Source organism: Rhinolophus ferrumequinum, chromosome 9 (genome assembly GCF_004115265.2).
Source record: "Rhinolophus ferrumequinum isolate MPI-CBG mRhiFer1 chromosome 9, mRhiFer1_v1.p, whole genome shotgun sequence".
Taxonomy (NCBI): domain Eukaryota; kingdom Metazoa; phylum Chordata; class Mammalia; order Chiroptera; family Rhinolophidae; genus Rhinolophus; species Rhinolophus ferrumequinum.
This window is the reverse complement of record NC_046292.1, coordinates 52,000,056-52,022,834: the sequence shown is the minus strand read 5'-3', so window position 1 is coordinate 52,022,834 and position 22,779 is coordinate 52,000,056. Positions and strand designations below refer to the sequence as shown.

The window sequence follows — 22,779 nt, the reverse complement described above, 5'->3', positions numbered from 1 at the left end:
CTGTGAGAGCACTCTGTAAACTAGAAAAAAATTATACACATATTAGTTTTTCACTTTTATGAATACATCATAACTGACATTTCAAATTATAATTTATATCACAGTGTTCTAAGATAATCACACAAATTACATGATGCATAATATGAGTATTAAAGAATTGGGGCATAAAACCAAAAATAATGATTTTTTAAAGGTATTATAAAGTCCTCTAAATATTGCTAACATTGGCATCTGGTTTGTTTTCAAGATTTATTATATGCCAAAGTAGCTTCAGAGCCAGCTGAATACTGCTAACAGGCTATTTGGAGTGAGCTATGTAAAATAGTGGGACAACAACAAATGACAGCCAATGAAGTAACTCCTTGAAGCAAAGGATAAAAGAAAGCCAAGTGGAGTGGGAGAAAGCAGGTGGTACTCTGAGGAGAGGTGATTAGGAAACCGTGTTCTGGGCAATCTGGATTACTTTGAGTTCCAACAATGTAACTATGGGAGCCATAACGAATACCGTATGTTGGGAAGCAGGAAAGGAAGAGTGCCGGGAGAATCTGTGGGATTTACACACTGGTTGGAAAGCCAGGCTATGTGCTCTCAAGCCTCCTGCCAAAATACACAGTCTATAACAGACTAAGCTTTGAGAAACTTAGAGTACACTAGTCTCCTAATAGTCACAGTCTACATATTTCAAATAGTGAGTAGGAAAAAGGGGGAACATTTGGACTTCCTGGGAGCCTCCAGAAGAGAAAGCCAGCTGGGCTCCCACAGGCTTGTTTACACACGGAACACTTGATGGATGTGCTGAGGCTGGACACTGGAAAGGAATATTTATTTGAATCTCACAACAACCACTCTCTATTAAATGGCCTGTTGAACCAGTCAGATGAGGCCCTAACTGAACAAAAATCAGTAGTAACCAAGGTGCCTGACCTTCCTGCAGCTTGTATGAAATTGTTAGAACTTTCAGATCCAAATCTTCATTTATGTATTCTAATACTTTATGCTACCTATTAGTCTTTGTTTTAAAGCTTAAATGATCTCAGCTGTGAATACTGTTGTATTATCGATCAGACCAACAGCATCAGTGGGACATACCTCATGCCATCAAGTTTATTGGCTAAGCTAGTGGTTCTCAGAGTGTGGCCCAGGGACCCTGGAAGTCCCCATTCACGGTATCTGTAATCTCAACTATGGTAACAATAATTCTAAAATGTTATATTCCTTTCTCTCTCATTCTCTCATGAGTGAACAGTGTTGTTTTGCAGAGTCACCATGAAATGTGATGACACAGATTGAATTTCAGAAGCAAATATGAGAATCCATCTCTCTTTTGTTAAGCCATCAGAGATTTGCAAAAATGCTAAGTAATCCCACTCTTCTCACTAAATATTTTTGTTTTGGAAAATATAGTTATTTTTCATTAAAAATGTTATTTATGTTAATATCATTTGCATTAACAGGTAATTGGTTTATTATTGCTATTTTCATATGAAAATTTTCTGAATTTTAATTTTTAATATGGACCCAGGAAGTAGATACGTAACACACACAAAAATAGATGTGTAACTTACATAACACGCATCTTGGGGTCCTCATCACTACTTTTTAAGACCATAGAGGGGTCCTGAGGCCAAAAGGGTTGAAACCCACTGGACTAAGCTATGAAGCTGCCAGTTCCTACAGGGCTAATTTTATCTGTAGTTTGGAATTTTGGGTATTGGCTTGAGGAAAGGTTATAACTCTATTAGCAAATTCAAATAGGTATTAATACTGAATTAATACTGGTAAATCTGTGTGTAACTGCAGAACACCCAGAGAGGAACCCATTTTCTGATTTGTTCTGCCCATGCTGAGCTCCAAAACCTTCACTGCAACTATCGTTTGGGATTTATCTGTTAGCTATCAAACTGTGGTAATATTTGAGAAGATTTTTAGAAGTGTGATTTTAAAATAACCAAAGTTTTTATTAGAAATGACTGAACCTGTAGTGTGGTATGAAAACTGGAGACAGGTCATAATTGGATCATAATTGGATACAATTATGTTAGGCTGAATTATATATATCCCAAATATAAGGATTATGCAACAGAGTTCTGACAGTGATGCAAATCCTTTCTCATTAGAAACTAGTGGACACTTAGAAAGGAGTATTGTGCAGTGATAAAGAGTTCAGGCTCTAGAGTCAGGCAGAGTGGGTTTGAATACCATGTCCCGTGCTTTTAACAACATGGCCTTGGGAATGTTAATTAATTTTAATCTTCATTATTTCTATAAAGTTCAGTTTCCTCATCTATAGAATGAGAAATAATAATAGTTTCACTTCACAGAGTAATTTGAAAATTAAATGAGATAATATATAACATGCTTGGTGTACATTATTTCATTTAATCTTCACAGCATCTTTAAGAGGTATATGCCATTGTTTTTTTCCATTTTACAGACAGGAAAACTGATATTCAGAAAAGTCAAATAGTTTTCCTAAGATTATGATATTATAAGTGGCAAAGCAGGGAATTGCTTTTGACCATCACTCTGTAAACGGCCATGTTATAGTGTTTTCTTAGCAGCAAAGATTAGAAAATTGCTGGCTTCTCTTTCTCTTGTCCAGTCTTTAGCTCAACACTTAGCTTTGTGTGAAACATACACAATCTCGAGTTTCATATAAAGCAGAGCAAGAAAATGGCAATGGGCTCAGTATAGGGGAGGGTGGGCAGAGGTATTTTACAATTCCCCAAGACATGGAAACTGACAACTCTTCTTTTACAGAGGTTTTATAGACAAATTCTTTTTGTATCCACACAGCACACATATGTTCCACAAGTTTCCTTTACTACGTTCTGCAATTGGGTTGAGCATTTATGACAGACACATGTAAATATTGGTTTATACACTGAGTGATAAATAAGTGATCTTAAGAAAGGTAAATAAATGAATTCCTCATAAAAATCTCTCACTGAAGCATTCTAGATGAAAGGGCTTGAGGCAGTGCAGGCTCTTTTTGCTATAAGACCAGGTCAACAAGCTGAGGACCGGATGCCTTAGATCTAGAACATTCTGTGCCTTAATATTGTAATAGAAATGCAGGGGTAGCTGTGAATATTTCCCAGATCTTGCTATTTAAGAAGCAACTCTATTTGGAGCATTTATATACTAGACAAGTTAAAAACAACAAAAACCACAACAAAAAACCTCAATTCTTTTTTAAAAAACATTTACTGTAAATGCAGAATAATAGACCTAGGCTACACAGTTAATAATATGTGTAGTTATTAATCTTTTATTATTAATTATTAATAATAAAAATAATTAAAAAGATTAGTTATTAATCTTTTATTCTACATCTATGTAGCTCTTCATATTCTGTGGATGTGTATAGCCAGGAACCTTCTCCACTTTTAGACTGGCAATCTAAAATTGTAAGTAAATTTTTATATTTAATGTCTGTGGTTACCTCTTTTCTCTGAGCTAGATAAAAGGAATTACTTACAACTTGAATCATCTGATATTTCCTGGAGACACCATCCTCTCTTCCCCTTCTTCTGTACTTCATTTGTAATGTGACTGCTGTGTGAATTAGTGGTGAAACTGACTGGGTCATGCCTGAAGGAAGAGCTACAGCTCAGCAATGAGTCACGGCCATAACCTGAGTCAGGCTCTTCTTTAGCTCATTAAACCATAATTTTGATTTCACTTTTCCCCTCGGATAGAGATAAGAAATTACATCTGTCCATGTGAAAGTTGGTAGTTTTATGTTCCCCTTGCTATTGTTGCATAGATTAATATTTGGAGCTATCGTGTGTCTCTTTCTTATTCAGGTTATTTCTGCTTTTTAAATTGTACTGCAGTTCTTCATGGATTAGAGGAGGCCAGTTGCAATAATCTCCAACTTCAGTTTTCCATCTTGCATTCTGAGGACAGCATAGTTCAGGGCTGTGGAAATAATAGGCTGATGCTCTGCATTTCTATAACACCTTTCACCCAAAAGTAGAAAATGACCTTGTATTTTTTTTTTTTTTTACTTCATTTTTAGAGGTAAGAGAAATGAGACGTCACGGTTTTTCCAAGAATAGGTACCAAATTATGATTTCACCCTTTCTAGTTCATCCTACATACTTCCTCCAGAGGGGGGAAAAATCAAGATATTTTATTTATGTGCAGGTCAAATATTCTTCAAGGTCAAAATAACAACAACAAAATGGCCAAGCTGTCATAGGTAGAATTCATCCATGAGAAGACTTTTGATGCCCAGTCCACTTGACAGAACAAAAAAGGAAATGCCTCATCCTATAGGATTCCTTTGAATAATAACTTCCATTGCACACCAAATGCTACATAAAAACTAGAACTTCAGCACTCTCTTATTCCCAGAATTTCAACTTGTCCTGACTCATTCCTCTGACATTGTCATAGTCTTGGTATCCCATAGCTCCTAGCCCTCAATTTTCTTCTACATCTCACTTTTTAGAATTGACCCTCAATGCCATCTTCCCAGGTTTAAGCTTGCTGCCTCTTTGAACATGATTTTAATTTTTATTCTTCCTCTGACAATGCTCTCCCTGCCATCTTGAGTAAATCTTAGTATATGTATTTTTTTTTTACTTTCAGCATTTCATTTACTTCAAAATCAATTTTATTGTAGCCAAAATTAACTGTACATAATAAACTGTTACACACACACACACACACACACACACACACACACACACATTAAGTTATAAGAAATAGAGTTTATTTTGGCAGATAATGGTAAACAAAATTAAAGTCACGTACATTAGTAGCATAACTCAACATCCTTAATTTGGTGTAATGTGACACATTTTCTTGCTTTCCTGTGCTCTGCTTTATAAAACTAAACTGCTTTATAAAACTAATATGCTAAAATTTAGCTTTGTTGTTTTTGCTTACACTCTGATTCCAAACAAAAATTTTCATAAGCTTCTTCTATCTCATGGTCCCTCTTGTCATCAATATCATCTAAGTATGGACCACCAGCACCTGATAAATCTGTTCCATTTTCTTCATTTAATCTGGGAAAAAGTCTTCTCTTTCAAGTAACACTTGATATTACTTTAAAGAAATAATTATGATGATTTTAAGTAAATTACTAATTGCTTTAAATAAATCCCCCACTTCAATAAAGCCCCAGAAGTTTCTCTTTTATGACTATCCCTGTAGGTGGTTGTCTTATCCAATTGGCTCTGGGTTTGAATCTGGAAAAACTTCTTAGAAGAAGAAAATGAAAGAATAAAGGAAAGAAAACAAAGATCAAACAGAAACTTATCAATAAGTAGTTTCTGAGCTAAAATTTCTTTGGAGATCCCTGGCAGCCAAAAGAAAAAACATCAAGGACTTAGTTTACAAATTCAGAGGTGTCAAGGTAGCCTCCATCTGGTTGTGTTAATGCAATTCCAGCTCAACCATCACTGTTAGTATTTATTTTTAATCCACATTTTGTCAGCTACTGACTATTTCCTGACATGTATAAAAATGTGGAGTCGGCTGGGAAAATTTCCCAACTCCTCTCATATTTCCCATAGAATCTGGAAAGCTCACAGCAGTAACTTTGGGCTTTCCTCTGAGCCTCAATATTCTGCTGAGAACCATGGTTCTTTTTACTTCAAAGGGAACTCTTTCTTAGGACCCACAGCTAGTAGTTGACAGAGACCATGCTCTCAAACATCAGGCTCTGTTACTTCTCATTTTCAGAAAAAGATTTTAGAAGAGTATAGATGTGGATTCAGATTCCAGGCCTGATTCTCACTATGTGCTATGGGGAACATTTCTTCATCTTTAAAGTTAGTAATGATAGTTAGTAATGATAGTTCTTACAGATATGTTATGAGATTAAAATAGGAAAAGTATGTGTGTACGCACCTATCAAAATGCCTGACATTTAGTACGTACCAAATATATATAATATACTCTGTCTCTAAGTAACTAAAGGAGGGACCATGTTCACTATTGATATGCTAATTGATGTCTTCTGCATCCAGCTTTTATTAAACCAGCGTATCATCCTTCTATAAGAACAGAATAATCACTTCATTTTAGAGACAAGTCAGCAGGCTCAACCATGATACAGTCCAAAATTGAAGTGCATTAGTTTCCATCTGAATATTCTAAAGTGGCCAACTTAAATGGGAATGCTTGTATTTTTCTTTAGCAGGTATCTTATTTCCCTTATACGTACTTTTATTAGAGATGCATCATTTTTATCTTCTCTGTAGTGAAATGGAAAGTTTACTAATCCCATCAGAATTATTCCTGGACACCTTTCCTGCACTTCCACATCATCCTTCATGGGCTTAACTGATCTGAGATCAAAAGCTCAATATAAAATATAATTTTTTCAATGCTACGTAATCTAAAGAAGGCTTTTTTCTAACCACATGATAAATCTGACCTTATGCTGCCTCTCTGGAATGAATCTGACAGTAACCAAAAACAGACAGCGAGAACTAGATTGCACAAGGGGGAGAAACATGAGTAAACCTTCATACTTCTCGGTTTCTATCTTCCCTTTTGAAAAGCTGCCAATGAATAAGATAAATGAGATAAATGAGTGAGAGTCTTAACAATACAGTTCACATTTCCATCTGTAATGACTATATCTGACCATCCTTGATTCAATAGGAAATTGTTACAAAAAGGCAGCTAGTTGTGGACGATGCCTTATTGTATTCTTCTAGTCATTAAATACAAATAGAACAATGACAGAAAATGTTTCTGGAATTAGGTTTTCATGTGTGTTTGGGTTAAATAAACAATTCACTTCAAAGGGAGAGTCATCCACCTCCCTTTACCATCTTTAATATTTCATACCTAAATTCCACAGTCTGTGCTGCAGACGTTTGTTACTTCCACTGGGAATGTTTCGGTAGCCTTGATATTTTCTTTTTTCTTACCACCATGACTCTTGTGTAGAATGCTACATAAAATGGAATATCACAATTGTGTATGACTCACCTCTGCTATCTCTATCCTGCTATCTACCCTATGCAACATTTCTAGATTCTTATTCCCAAATCATAAGCTTGGAAAGCCTCTAGTTTATAACCATACTTTCAAAAAGCTTTCCAACCTACAGCATTTTACCCCCCAAAACCCCACTACATAAACCCTTCAGTTCAACCTAGTTGATCTTTTCATTGCTCCCCAATCATTCAGGAGTATCTCTGATGATTTAAGCCATGGCCCATCCTACGAACTGAAACACCTTTGTCCTCATTCTCTTCTTTCCTAATAAAGGTTTCTGAGGTTTGGGAGAAGCTGTTTGGGATGGAGTCTTTCCATATGATTTGGGATTGATACTCCAAAGAAATGAAGACTGACATCAACAAAATGGTGGGATAGGCAGCTCCAAGCCCTCACCAGTTTAAAAACATCGAAAGACAAGAAGAAGTTATTAAAAGCAAACTTGTCAGAATTCTAGAAAACAGTCAAAGCTTTACAGCAAACGGGTAAATGCTGAGCCAAGAAAACAGCAACTTTAAAACAGTAGGAAAGCTTTGCAGCATTCTACTTTGCTCCACCTTCTCCTCAGTGTGGTGGGAGTCTTAAAATGGTGGCAGCCCACGTTCCCAGGGTAGAACCCTGGTCCTTGATTCTGAAGGGAGCAGAGCACACGTTCCTTGCAGGTTATCGCGTAGATTTGTTCTAACCTGTCTGAGGACTATCTGAAGGACTACCGCAAAGCATTCATTTCTGATTTGTCTAACTCAGAACTCAGTCCTCAAAAGCACCAGCCACTGCATAAAAATGCTGCAGGGCAAACTAACAATGTGCAGAAACCTAGTACAAAAGATTAAAGTACAGATATACAACAGACAGCCTAAGGCTCAGGAGAAAAAGATGAGGGAAATTCACTGGGAAATTAGAATACTCAAAAGAATCATTTATATTGAGAATTTTAAAGTTATGCACTTTCTCAGGGAAAGATACATGCTCAGAAAAGACTCCAAGCTTTCAGTTTGCACTGATCCCTAGGCTCACCAAAAGCCTGTCTAAGTATTGGAGTGCCCTAGCAAAGAACAAATCTGCAAAAACTGGACGAGTTTTTTGTTATTGTTGTTGTTTTGTTTCTCAGTTCTTAGAATTCAAAGAAATCTCTATCAAAATATTAGAACACAAACTAAAGGAACAGAGACTTCAATTATCAACACAATAAGGAATACAGTCTTTGCAAGAGGTCTGAAAAATTCACTAAACAAATGGACTACAGTAGCCTTCAACAATCAAAAGAAAAAAAAAATAAGTAAACTCTGGGAATGGGGAGAATCTGACTTCCAGAGTGACTACATTATAGTTTCCAACAACAAAAATGCAAAACATAAAAGAAAGAAGAAAGCATGACCTACTCAAAGGTACAAAATTAATTGACAGAAATCATTCTCAGAAGCCCAGATATCAGAATTACTAGGCAAAGATTTTTTACAAACTTTCTTAACTATGCTCAAAGACCTAAAGAAAAACGTGGATAAAAAACTGAAGGAAATGGGAAAATGATATATGAACAAAATGAGAATATCATAAAGACAGAAATTATAAAAAGGAACCAGACAGAAATTCTAGAGCTGAAAAGTACAATAACCGGGAAAAAAAATTCTAGCAGAGAGGTTTAAGAGCACATATGAACAGGGAAAAGAAAGAATCAAAGATTTTTAAATTAAATGACTATAATTATCAGGTCTTGGGAGCAGAAAACAAAAAGTATAAAGCAAAGTGAACAGAGCTAAGACACCAATAGGATACCATCAAGCAGAACAACATGCCCATTATGGGAGTTCCAGAAGGAAAAGAAAAAGAGTGGCAGAAAAAATATTTGAAGAAATAATGGCTGAAAACTTAACAACAGGGATACATTCTGAGAAATGCATCCTTCGGTGATTTCGTTGTTGTACAAAGAACTTTTAGAAACTCTAGACTAAGTATGACAGCATTCCAGTTCATCTTGTTATTCATGCTTTTTAATGCACATATTCTGTTTACTCAACCTGATTATAAGTCCCTAAAGACTAATAATTGCTTTGTCTCCTGAAGTAACTAGACATGATTACAGAATTCATGACATGGAATGAGTCACAACCATTAAGCTGGGGGACAGATCTAGCCATTGGACCTCAGAAAAAGCAGAGAATTCAAGAATAAGACAGCACAAAACATGCAGTGGTTAGCATGGGGGCGGTTTACATAAATTGAGAGGGAATGTCCTGGTCCATGGTCAGAGCAAAGTGAAAGAAAAACGTGAAGCAAAACTCAGAGTTCCCAAATTGCAGGAAAGCAGTTGAGAGCAAGAAAATTTAGTAGCAGGGGATAAGGAACCAGGTGTGGTTCAGAGTCCTAAGTGGTAAATATTATTTTTAATAGCTTATAGTAATAAGGAGTAATGGGGTGGGGAGAAGTAAAATATTGATCATACAGTTTCTGGAAAAGTTACCAAGACCTAAACAGGAGCTTCAGGTTGAAAATCTCAGCAATAGAATTGGAGCAGAACAAACTTAATGAACACTAAGAGTATCTCCATTTTGAGCCCCAGAATAATGAAATCAAGCTCCTTAAAGCTTTCTAGGCTAATTTTCAGGGCTGTCCGTAAAGATTAACATAGGAATAAGCCTATACAGGTAGTGTTCTTGCTGTGTGGACAGGAGGTATACAGCAGTAAGCAACCAGGTGGGTCCCGCTAGAAACTTTTTCTCCTTTAAGTCCTCTAGAGTATCTCGTTCAGATCCCCAAATTTAGTAGCTGCTCCATAAATAAATGTAAATAGGATAATAAAAGTGACCTGGACCTCATGAGTCTACCTCCACTTTGAGAATTTCTAATTAGAAAGTTCTGCAACTTCTTAACTTTACTTTGACACCGTATGAGGAAACAGAATAGAAGAGCCAAGGTTCTTTAGTATAATGTGCTGCCGAAGCAAGCTCAGAGCCAAGTTTTTTAATTAGCAAAAGCACTTAACCTTACTCTAACATAAAAAAGAAGATATTTCATTTTTATGTTGTGTTCAGATTTAAAAGCCTACTAAAAATAGATTCTTCTGACTTTCACAAACATTTTTCTGGAAAAACATAAACATCAACTAAATGCAAAACAAAGAATAATCTCTGGGCAGTACAATTTCTCTATAAAACCTATGGAACTTTAAGACAGGGATTTTAGTCTGGCTAATACATGAAAGAGTTAAAAAAAAGGAAACAGACAAGATGTTTGAGACATCATAAAAACATATGAGATAACCTTTCCCATCAAGGTACTTCAAATCTTTATAAGGAAATTAGACATGACAAACACATATACCCCAGAGATAAAATATAAACTGCATTTCTTAGACAACTTCATCATTTCATCTATTTTTGGTTGTGGTAATAGGGCTATCTGGGCTCTCCCCAAAGTTTATTTACATATAGAGGAACTTGACAAGTGAAAATGATGAATCACTTTAAGATTGCCGGGCAAAGGACTTCTATATAAATATAGTGGATTAAACACATCCATTTCCTTTGGCTCCCTCCCAAAAATCCCACTAAAGTAATAGTAACACAGTTTCGTTTAAAGATATAAACACAAAAAATAAGGGAAAATGGAAGACAAAGTGAAAGAAAAACAAGCCTACAGCAACAGAAGTATGGAAGCTGAAAACAGATCTGAAAAAAAAACCAAAATGCTGTATCCTAAGATAACAGTGACAAGCACTACAAAATAACCTGATTTACAATTCAAAATGCCCCCCAAATCTCAGGAACTATTGGCACAACAAAGTGGAGAGGAAATGGCTAAAACGAGAGGATTTTTGAAAATCGGCTTAGAGAAGTTAGACGCTCTTTCTTTCTCTACTTTGATCTCCCATATGACTGTACCTCCTTCACTCTCACAGAAGCTTGGAGGAATCTTTGTTGTGTTCTGTTCTCTTCCCTTTTCTTTTTTTCTCTTAATAGGTTAAAAAGGGGGTCTTTGAATTATAGCAGAATATGGTAATAAGAACAAAGGAAAGAGCAAATCGATGGAAACTGGCTGCTGAGCCTCCCTGGCCTCTTACCTCCATTTGGCTGCAGAATGTTGGAAACAAGGCCTTTACCTTCTAAGCAGAAAATGGAAACTGCCTAAGATAGGGATTTCACCAGGACAACAGGAAATTCCCCTGTATTCCACCACCAGGATAACAAGCACCAAAAAACAATCCACAGCAGCCTACCACCAGGAGAGGGACGAGAGCATGGGGAGAAACCAGGGAAGGCCTACAACTTAGGGTGAAGTAGGAAAATTGAGAAAAAGGCTCTGAAAAACCAACCCCTCTCTGCCCTGCCATGATAAGAACAAGGTAACGGTAGCCACAGCAATGAAAAAATACAAACCCAATTAAAAGCCTGACTATATGGACTCAGTAGCCCCCACCAATGGCCCAGCAGAAGAAAGGGTGTACCCATTGTCAGTCATGAATACCAGTAACCTCAGTCTATCTGCTCCTCTATAAACTATGTCCAGGAATCAGTAAGACATTATGAGACACACAAAAGGCAAGAAAAAAACAACCCATTGTCAAAAGACAAATTAATCAATAGAATGAGAAACAGAGATAACCTACATAATGTATCCATTAAAGAGGGAATTTGAAATAACTATGATTAATATGTTATCTAATGGGAGGAGAGCACAACATGCATGAACCAATGAAGAATTTCAGCGTGAATAGATGGGAAATACAAGAATAAAAAAGAATTTTTAAAAAAATGCTAGGGGGAAAATAATCAGAGTTAGAGAGATTAAGAATGCCTTCAACCGGCTAATCAATAGACTTAACATAACCAAGGATAGATATCACACAAACTAAAACAGAGAGAGAGAGAGAGAGAGAGAGAGAGAGAGAGATAGCAAAAGAAAGCATAACAAAGCATCTGAGAGTTCTGGGAAACTATCAGAGTCTGACATACATGTACATGTAATGGAAATTCCAGGGGGAAGAGAGAGAGAGAAAGAGAGGAGGATAGCACTGAAGAAATATTTGAAGACATAATGGCTGAAAATTCTCCAAAAAGATTAAAGATATCAAACCACAGGCCATGGAAACTCAGAAAAGCCCAAAAAGGATTAAAAATTCATAATAAAATTAAATGAATACACCTAGACACATGATATTCAAATGCTGAGCATAAAAGATAAGGAGAAAATCTTGAAATTATCCAGAGAAAAGGCCACTTTATGAAGACAAAACAAAGACAAGAAGTATATCAGAAGTCTTGCCAGAACTTCACTTGCCAAAAGAAAATAGAGTGACATTTTTAAAACGCTAAAAGAAAAAACTATCAACCCTATACCTCATGAAACTATCATTAAAAAATGATGGAACAGTAAACAGTTTTTCCAACAAATAAGAACTAAGAGAATTCATTAATGGCAGATCTGAACTACAAGAAATGTTAAAGAAAATTCTTCAGAAAGAGAATTATGACAACAGACAGAAAGTTGGATATATAAAAAGAAAGAAGGATCTCTGGAAATGGTTAACATAAACATAAATACAAAAGACATTTCTTTTAATCTCTCTAAAATATCATTGACTGTCTAAAGTAAAAACAAGCAATGTTTTATGATATTAGAAGGCATATAAAATTAAAATATACACTTGTATGGCAACAATAGGGCAAAAGGTGGACAGGAGATATTGTGAATATATATACTATCATAAGTTCTTACACTAATTGTAAAGTGGTGTATCTACTACTTGAAGATAGACTGTGATTAACTGAAGACATATATTGTAAACCCAAAAGTAACCTTTAGAATAAATTAAAATGAGAAGGTAGAAAAAATAAGTGAATAGTAGAGAAAAAAATATAATAATCTTAAAAAACACTCAATTCAAATGTAAGTTAAGACAGAAGAAAAAAAGAACAAAAATAGAAAAACTAGCAATATAGTAGACTTTAATGACAACATAGCAATACTCATAGTATATATGTCTAGTATAAATACAAAAATTAAAACCAGACTTTGGTTAAAAAAAAAAACACGCTATCTATAAGGAAGCCCTTGTTAAATATAAATGCGTGGAACGATGGTGGCCACGTATGTCATGAACATAGATTAAAAGTAAAAATGCATAAAAAATATGGCATGCAAACACTAATCAAGAGAAAGCTAGAATATATAATTATCAATGAACAATTCAGAACAAAGACTATTACTAGGTATAAAGAGGAGTATGACATAATTATAAAGGACTCAGTTCACCTAAAAGACATAATAATCCTATATTTATACACTTAACAGTAGAGCTTTAAAATATATGACTCAAAGACTAATAGAATGAAAGAAGAGACAAATCTACATTTATAGCTGGAGACTTCAATACTTTTCTCTAAATAACTGATGAAATAAGAAGATAGGGAAAAAATCAGAAAGAGTACGGAACATCTGAATAACACTAAAAATGAACTTGACGTAGTTGTCATTTATAGAATTTAACCATCCAACAGCTATGGAATACACATTCTTTTCAAATACACATAAAATATTCACCATCGTAGACTATTTGGGAAAATAAAACCTCAACAAATTTAGAAGAATTTAAAGCATACGACATATGTTTTCTGATCATAATAGAATTACACTAGAAATCAATAACACAAAGATATATGGAAACTTTCCAAATTGAACAACATTCATCTAAATAAGCCACATGTCACAAAGGAAACTAAAGAATATTTTTAAATGAATGATAATAAACATCAATAATGACAGTTGTGAGATATAACCAAAGCAGTGCTTGGGGAAAGTTTATAGCATTAGAGTCTCATATTAAAAATAAGAAGAGTCAAGCAGAAGGAAAATCAAGCACAAGGAAATAAATAATAAAGAGTAGAAATGAATAAAATTGAAAATAAAAACAGTAGAGAACGTTAATGTAACAAACCTCTGGTTTCTAGAAAAGATGAAGAAAATTGTGTACATCCTCTGACAAAAATTTTAAAAGTATAAAACACAAATACTACTTGAATTTGGTGCCCTTGCAGTTTTACTTAATCATACTTGAGTTATTTTCTGTCCCTTGCAACCAAATATGCTTAACCAGAATAAGGATAGACACATAATATAACCAACCCTGGAAAGGATACAATTCCATAGGATAGACATGTTTAGTTGAAACAATTTAGTAAAAATATACATTCAGTTAAAACAATATTCAGGCAGCAGTGATCTGGTAAGATTAGTCTTGGAGAATACTGAGATGCAGGGATCTACTTTCCACCTCCCTGATTCCCAAAAGGAAGCTGCTTGCTAATATTCCATTTCTTCTCGCCCTCCTTTCTATACCATCTATTCCTACAAAAAGGTAAGTACTTTGTTCCACCTGTTTGAGAACAACAGTTGTGAAAGACAAGAGCCAATTGCCAAAAGCATTATTTCCAAATTTTTGTTATATAACATATAAATCATAATACATATCACAGGCAAGGTAGATTAAACCCAGTAATGCAAGAATGATTTAATATTTGGGGGGTGGGGGGGTAACTCTTAATAACTCATCACACTAACAGATTAAAGTAAAATAAAACACATGATACAAAATGCTAAAATGATGAAAAAAAAGCCTTCAATAAAATTCAATACTGACTCATGATACAAACTCTTAGAAAACTAGAAAAAAAAGTATTTTTTAACCTAATAAAAATATCTTCTAAAAATACAAAATAAGCACCACATTTTATAGTAAAAGATTGGCATTATACTCCTTAGTAACAGTTGTAAAATAAGAGTGCTATTTACATTACCATTCTTAAAGCCTGAATTGGAAGCCATAGCAGAATAATGATACAAAAATATATGTTTTGGAAAGCAAAGAAACAAATTATTCTCTGCAGATGATATTATCTACAAAGAACATTCAAGGGACTCTACAGAGAATCTGTAAAAACTAACAAGAGTTCAGAAAGTTATTGGATTCCATAAACTCCATAAATATATGGTGACATACTATATGCATAGGTAAGAAGAATTAATATTTTTTTTAAAGTCAGGTCTTTCCAAATCCCAACAATATTTTTATCAAAATTACCAAATTGATGATAATGTTTATATCGTGAGAAAAAGACAAAGAGTAGACAAAGACATTTTGAACAACAAAAACAAAGAACAGGTAAACAGTGTGGGAGAGACTTATAATATCAAATATTAAGAAATGTAACTACTATAGTAATTATTACAGAGTACTCTTACCGTTAGAGTAGAAATATACACTACAGCTTCTCAGAACAGAACCAAGGGTTTATGAACACCTGTGAGAGATATGAATGGTATAATTCAACGGAAGAAAAGATGCATATATGTGGGGAAAATTATATCAATAAAAAAAAATATAGAAAAGAAAGTTAAATTCTTACCTCATGTCCTACATGAAAATAAAAGTCAGGTGAAGTAAGTATATACAGAAAGACAAACCTTTTAAAATTCTGATAAGGAAATTGGGGGGAAGTTCAAAGGAAGCATAGTTGTGGACTTTCCAAATTCCCCTACAAAACAACTAAAATTAAACAAAACATTCAGCATTCCAGTTCCGGCCCGGGACGCAGAAGCCGTCGCAATGTTGATACCTAAGAAGAACCGGATGGCCATTTGTGAACTCCTTTTTAAGGAAGGAACGATGGTGGCCAAGGATGCTCACAGGCCTAACCACCCCCAGCTGGCGGACAAGAACGTGCCTAATCTTCACGTAGGTCAGGAAGGCCAGGCAGTCTCTCAAATCAGGAGGCTACGTAAAGGAAGAGTCGGCCTGGAGCCACGTCTACTGATCCTCACCAACGAGGGTATCCAGTATCTCCGTGATTATCTCCACCTGTTCTCCCTCCCCCCCCCCATCGTGCCTGCCACTTTGCACCGCAGCCGGCCTGAGACTGGCAGGCCTAGGCCGAGAGGTCTGGAGGACGAGCTACCTGCAAGACCCCCAGGAGAGGAGGCTGACGAGACACCTACAGGTGGAGCAAGGTGCCTGCTGGTGCCGACAAGAAAGCCTAGGCCCCCGCTGAGTCAGCAACTGAATTCAGTTTAGAGGCGGGTTTGGCCGCGGATGTGGTTAACCACGTCCTCAGTGAAGTTGAGGGATTATTTTGTGTGGAATAAACTTGTGGCGAGGGGAAAAATAATTTCAGCCAAAATCTACAACAAAACTAAACAAACAGTATCTCTATAAACCCCCAAATGTGGGGAGTTGAGACCAAACAAACTAGAGCAAGCCTCACAGTCCTGGCAACTGTGAGGGAGGAAGCAGAGAGTGGGCCAAGGGATTTTTGACGGCTGAGAGAGCTGGAGGACTCAGCAATTGAATTTCTCAGGGATCCCAAATTGAGAGGTTATTGTGGAAAGCTCAGTGGGCTATTCTTAGAACAGCATCAAAATAGGAACTGATGTGAGGGGCTCCACTTTGCCGCTGAGTGCAAAGAGACAGCAAAACTTCCGATGATGCAGGCCAGTTTGTACCCTATGAAAAGCTGAAATAAAACAACTAAAACTCCCTTGTAGGACAAAGATCAGCCTCCAGGAGAATCTGTCTTCTGGGAATAGAATGTAAACTGAGCAGGATAGAGATGCTAACACTAAATGAAGGAAAAGATCCAGATAAAAGTAAGGGAGAAGAACAGAGAAGGTAGGCCACAGAAAGTATAACATCATACATTTGAATACTTCATAATAATAAGAGAGTTCTACAACCATGAAGCTAGGAAAACTGCTGGCCAACACTCCTTTTCTGAGAGTGTGGAAAACCCCATCTCACCTAAACATGAATAAGAGAAAAGATCGTGGTCAAGTCATATACAAAGTTATTGTAAGATAAAACAAAATAATGCACAGAACCATATACTAAAACGTATTGTGAGTTTGTTTCTGCTTTTTTAGTTTGTTGTTTTTTTATATTCTACATGAGTGAAATTATATGGCTTTTATCCTGTTCCATCTGAGTTATTTCACTTAGCATAATACTTTCAAGATCCATCAATGTCACAAATGGCAATATTTCATCTTTTTTATGACTGAGTAGTATTTCATTATATACATATATATATATATATACATATATATGATCACATCTTCTTTATACATTTATCTGTTGATGGACACTTAGTAACAAACAAAGTAACAAAATAAACAAACAAGCAGAAAAACCACATTCATAGATACAGACAACAGAATGGTGGTTGCTGGAGAGAAGGGAGGTGGAGAAGGCGAATTGGGCAATGGGGGTCAAATGCGTGGTGGTGAAGGAAACTAGACTTTTGGCAGTGAACACTCAGTAGAGTATACAGATGTCAAATTACAATGTTGTACACCTAAAATTCATATAATGTTATCTCAATAAATATGTCCCTAGTCACATAGCCAGGAAGTGATGAAGCTAAAGAAGAAAATACAGTCTGAATCCAGGTATAGTGTTTTTACCATTTCATCATGCTGTTCTTCCTCCCTGTTTTCTTTCTTCCTGCTTTATATGCCTTTTAAAATATATATGAAAATATATAATATGTATATTATATACTTTCTTCCTTTTCCTTTCCGTCTTCCCCCTTATTATCTTATTTTTTTCTAAGTAGAGGGAAAGGTACTATGAAAAATGGATGGATGGATGGATGGATGGATGGATGGATGGATGGAGGGATGGATGGATGGATGGATGTACAATTTACTGGGTATGTAGATATACAGAGGGATAGAGAGATAAAGAACTCAATATATGAGTATGTGGTATGTAAGTGATGTGTCATGGAGAAGAAACAATGAACCTATCTGTTCTCAACCTGCACTATAAAATGTCAGGGAGAGCCATGTTCTACCACTCACATACCTGGGAAAATCATGATTAGAGCAAGTTTTAGGCATTCCCCACGTCACCTTCATGCTTCCAGATCTGTACAGAAAACCTTGTCAAAGAAGACAAGGGCATTTTCCAAACAAAATTATGTCATGGCTGCTGGTTTTGTGGAAAACAGAAAATAACAATAGATTATAATTATTATTATTTTGTTCTTTTTATTATTATTACCTTTCTTCTCTTCTACTCCACTCTTGGAGTTGCCAAGAGTGATATATTTTTACTGAAAAAATTTTGTGAAACTTTGTGATTCTTTCATCTTGGCTTCTTCTTCGGTTAAAATATTTTATGTGTTATTATTCTCGGGGTCATTTGAGAACTCATTGAGAGTCCATAAACAATTTCAATAAGTATCAGGGCTGGCGGAATATTCGCGCCTGCGAGGGTTCCTTTCAGGCCCTGATTTTCTGTGGCCTGCTGAGGAAGAAAATGCCTTTCTTCCATTCATTCAAGCTATCAAAGTTTGTCCCTGTCAATTGCATTTTAAGTCATTAACAGACATTATTATTAGAGAGCAGTGATTTAGCTGCACAATGGCCAACTTCCTGTTTTTGCAATACTGAGTACAGAAAATGACCTCAGGTAGAACTATGAAACTTGGCTGGGCCACAGAAAAATTGAAGCACTTGCTTCATAAAGTGACTCCCTGAGTCTGTGGATAGCCTCAGTAACTCAACAAACAAACCTGTAATTCAATAAGCTTTCATCAAATTTATATAGTAGAAGTGTATCAGAGTCAGAACCGCTAAGCTCTACTTTTTGTTCTCCTACTTTTTAGATGTATCTAAACAACAAAGTCAAGCTAAATATCCAGATAATTTATCCGTGAAATGAGTGAAGAACCACCAGTTTTTCTTTCTCCTTATTAAGAAAAGTTCGGCCTGAAAATAAATAGGGCAATTTTCTCAAAGCTTCATTTCTTAAATCTCCTGAATCCATAGTGTCTAGAACCCAAAGTAAATCGGGATGTGAATTAGTACAGAACACCTAGAATTTCTATAATTTTGTTAGATAATGCAAAAACAAGACTTTAATACAGGAAAAGATAGTCTTTATATATCTCAACATCAAGTTCATCCTCAGTACCTAGACATATATCATTTCTTTTACTGATAAACGTGAAGATAGTTTATTATGAACCAGTCAGGTCAGTTGCTCAGTGAGTCAGTCAGATGGGCAGGCCTTACTTATTCTCAGAATCATAGGATGGCTGGCTAAAATGCAAAAGAACCTTATATTTCATTGATTTCATAAATTTGTTGGTATTGCTGAAGATCCTTCCTAAATACTATGTTTCCTGATGTCTTTACTTCCAGGAAAATAGAATAGATAAACATTTTTCCATTTCTCTCACCAAGTACAGTTGGACATTATGTGGAAAATAAACATGAGAAGATCCTGTAAAGTACAGAGAAGAGGCAGACTGGCTAAAGAACTTGGGACCTAAAGAGTAACATCATGGTGAGTTCTTTGTGCTTTTCTTTACCTCATATACCCCATACCTGGAGCTGAATAATCCTGCAACCTGGAGGTGTCGATGGGAAGACACAGAGGAGGAAAAGGACTAGGAGGAGGAAAAAAACAGGACAAGGAGAAGAAGAAGAAAGAAGGATAAAAGGAGAGAGAAGGGGATGGAGGGAAGAACTTGGTTTTGACTCCACCACTTACTTCATAATTGTTTGACCTTAAGTTACTTTACTCCTGGGACACAGTCTTCCTCTCTACGATGAAGGGTTTAGTTTCAATCACCTCTACGATCACTTCCAACACTAATGTTCCATCGTGCTGTGCAGTGTGATTCTACATTTCCCTTGTTTATTGATTAAAAAGAGGAGATAAACATTTGGTCACAGGGGAAAGGCTGCATGTATCAGGGCCTCTTTCTCTTGCTCTGATCATCATACTTATAATGTGCTGAACAAAGCAAGCCTGACTCGGATGAATAAGAAGAAGCTTTTCTATGTGGCGTTGAGACATTTCAAGAAAACTACCACTTGATCAAAAAGTATCTTTCCCCACAAGTTTCTGTTGATACTTAAAATTCTAAGGTGGGGGCAGCCAGATGGCTAAGTTGGTTAGAGCACGAGCTCTCAACAACAGGGTTGCCAGTTCGATTCCTGCATGAGATGGAGGTCTCTGTGCCCCTTGCAACTAAAGATTGAAAATGGCGACTGGACTTGGAGCTGAGCTGCGCCCTCCACAACGAGATTGAATGACAACGACTTAGCGCTGATGGACCCTGGAGAAACACACTGTTCCCCAATATTCCCCCATTAAATATGTGTGTGTGTGTGTGTGTGTGTGTATATATATATATATACACACACACACACTAAGGTAGGCAGCATTTCTGTGGGTGCTGTCCCTATCAAATTTCAAATGTCTCTCGAAATCCTTTACTAGTAAGGCAGCATTGCGAAAAGAATAGGACTTAGGAGTCAAGAAGACCTTGGTGGGAAGCCTGACTCTGCCACTTACTAGCTCCAAGAATTTGAGCAATTGACTTATTTGTCTAAAACTTAGCTTCACAATCTGTAAAATAGGGATAATAATAGTACTTGCTTTACAGGCATTCTGTGAGGATTAATGATATAAAGCTTTTAAAGCACTTAAAAACAATCAATAAATTATCGCTAATGTGTTCTTTTTAATATTGTAGGAGTAATTTTTTTCCAATCCCAGTGATCAGTTAGCTTCTGGTGTTAGGTGTCGTGGCATGGAATTAACCCCTAGTCATTCATAAAAGGTGAAAGCATTCACAGACTCTATGAAGTGGGAGAGTGAAGCAAGGCTTTATTAAAGTTAGGGCAGAGAGCATGCCTATGGCAGTGTCTAAAGATGATGGCTGCTGGGGTAGTAAGGAGAGAAACACGGGGGGGGGGCAGGAAGGAGGGGTGTCACCGGGGCAGAGTCCAGAGTCTGAAAGTGGAGAGCTGCAGAAACTTCAGGTTAGCTTTTTCTTACATAGGAAAGGGGAAGTCGGTCAGGCAGGTTTGAGGGCTGACATCCTTCCTGGGGTCTGGTCTGTTTGAAGATGATGTGATCTCCGGACTCCAGACTCGGACTCGGCCATAGAGCCCTGGGACTTGAATGCATTGCCAGTAAAAACTGCACGAATTTGTCAATTGGATTCCAGTGTTCAGGTGCCTAAGGATTCAGAAACTGCTGTTTCCCAGATTAGGATATTGTTAGTCAATGCGGTTTGCGCAGCCTTCAGAAAGGGAACAAATAGAGTTCTTCAGTTAATCAGTGATTGCAGAAACAAAGAGAAAACAGCTGAATATCAGGCTGGCTCTAACTGCAAACAAACTAAGTCTAATTACCTGTCGCTTAGTGAGCTGTGTGGTGAAGGTAAACTGCAAACTAGCTTAAGTCTAACTGCATTATTCATTCCCTGAATTTCACCCTAACATTAGGTTTGTAAATGGGCACATTCTAGATAAGGGAAGGAAATACAGATTCGGGACACAAGAGCAAAAGTCTACGTAGGGATGTTGGTTTGGTGGGAGGGGGTGGGCTAGGCAGTCTGAAGTAACAGGCTGTCCTTAAGGAAGAAGGGGAAGGATTAAAGCCAAACTATTTATAGTAATTGCGATTGGAACTCACTTTTCCAATGACGTTTTAAACCTTTTGAAATGCACTTACTGTCTTGTTGGTTAACCAAAAGCACAGATCATTGTAATTCCTGATACCACACATCATCTCACAACAAATCAATACAGTACTAGCAGACACAAGAGAATCCAGCTCTCCCTGCGGCAGCCATGACCATCTTCCAGTGGCCCTGAGTCCTTGGCTCAGCCAGGAAACTTATCAGCAACAGTCATAGTTGCTTGGGAACGACAAAAAGAGCACTGGAATCTCAGGCAGTGTCCACTCATTAATCAACGATTAAATGAAAACATTGCTTTTGTGTCTAAAGCACTAACATCTTCTGTATAAACTAGAGATTTTTTCCTTGTGGAAAACTTTCATTTTTAGTGACTGCATCAGTTTTTCAAAAGTGATAGAATACCAAAGAAAAGGAGTGGAAAATAATCCAGGAAAATAGCTTTGCACCAAAAATAAAAAGGAATAGTGCAAGTGTAAATTGAGGATCACTGTAAATTTCTGCCTCCTTATTAAGCCAGCTCCCGTTTTACTAAACATCCTGAAAGGTGTTGTTCCCCCACCCCATCCCCGTCTTTTCTCAATCTTTTTCATCAGTTATCTGAAATGTGTAATGTTCTGTATTAGAAACCTATAACCTCCTTTGATAATAAAAATAAAAACTAAACCTTTAGAGCAATAGAAATAGAAAAATGGCATTGTCTTCAATGTATTACCACTCGATAAACTACATGTTTGTGATGTGGCCTTCTCCCAAATAACTCAGATTTGGGTTAATGCAATTCCTGATTCAATGTTTGACTTCTGAAGAGTTTTAGCAATTTTGAGAACTTTCATCTCTCTGCTCTAAATTAAATGCTCCAAAGAGTTAATACACAAATATCAGTCTTTGGGCAATTTATTATCGAGTGCCCACAATGCTAAAGACAGACTTAGGCCCTCTCTCCTCTCAGGTCCCACTGCACCCTGTATACATGGTAGCACATTTCACATTGCAGTTAAGTTGCCAACCCTTCAGAGCTCAAAACTTCTTAATTTTATCCCTATCGTGATGCCAAGCACATATCGAGCACTTCGTTGAATATCTTTAAATTAATAAATGAATAATGGATAAATTAGTCGCCACTGGGAATGTGAAATTTTGTAAGACTCAACTGAGCTTCCAACTTAGTTGAATAGATAAGATATACAAAATTAATAACAATCCAAGAGTTAAATTATTCCAGAGGCTAAATTCTTCCAGAGAAGAGCACCTGGGCAGTAACTACTGTGGAAGGAGAAGAGGCAGGACAGTGTCCTGGGTAAGCGTTTAGGCTCTG

At 36.5% G+C, this 22,779-nt stretch overlaps 1 pseudogene; it reads left to right on the top strand.

Annotated features, from left to right (window-relative positions):
* The first annotated feature begins 15,571 nt into the window (after nt 1-15,571).
* On the top strand, nt 15,572-16,079 carry LOC117027614 (40S ribosomal protein S10-like; annotated as a pseudogene).
* The last annotated feature ends 6,700 nt before the right edge of the window (nt 16,080-22,779 follow it).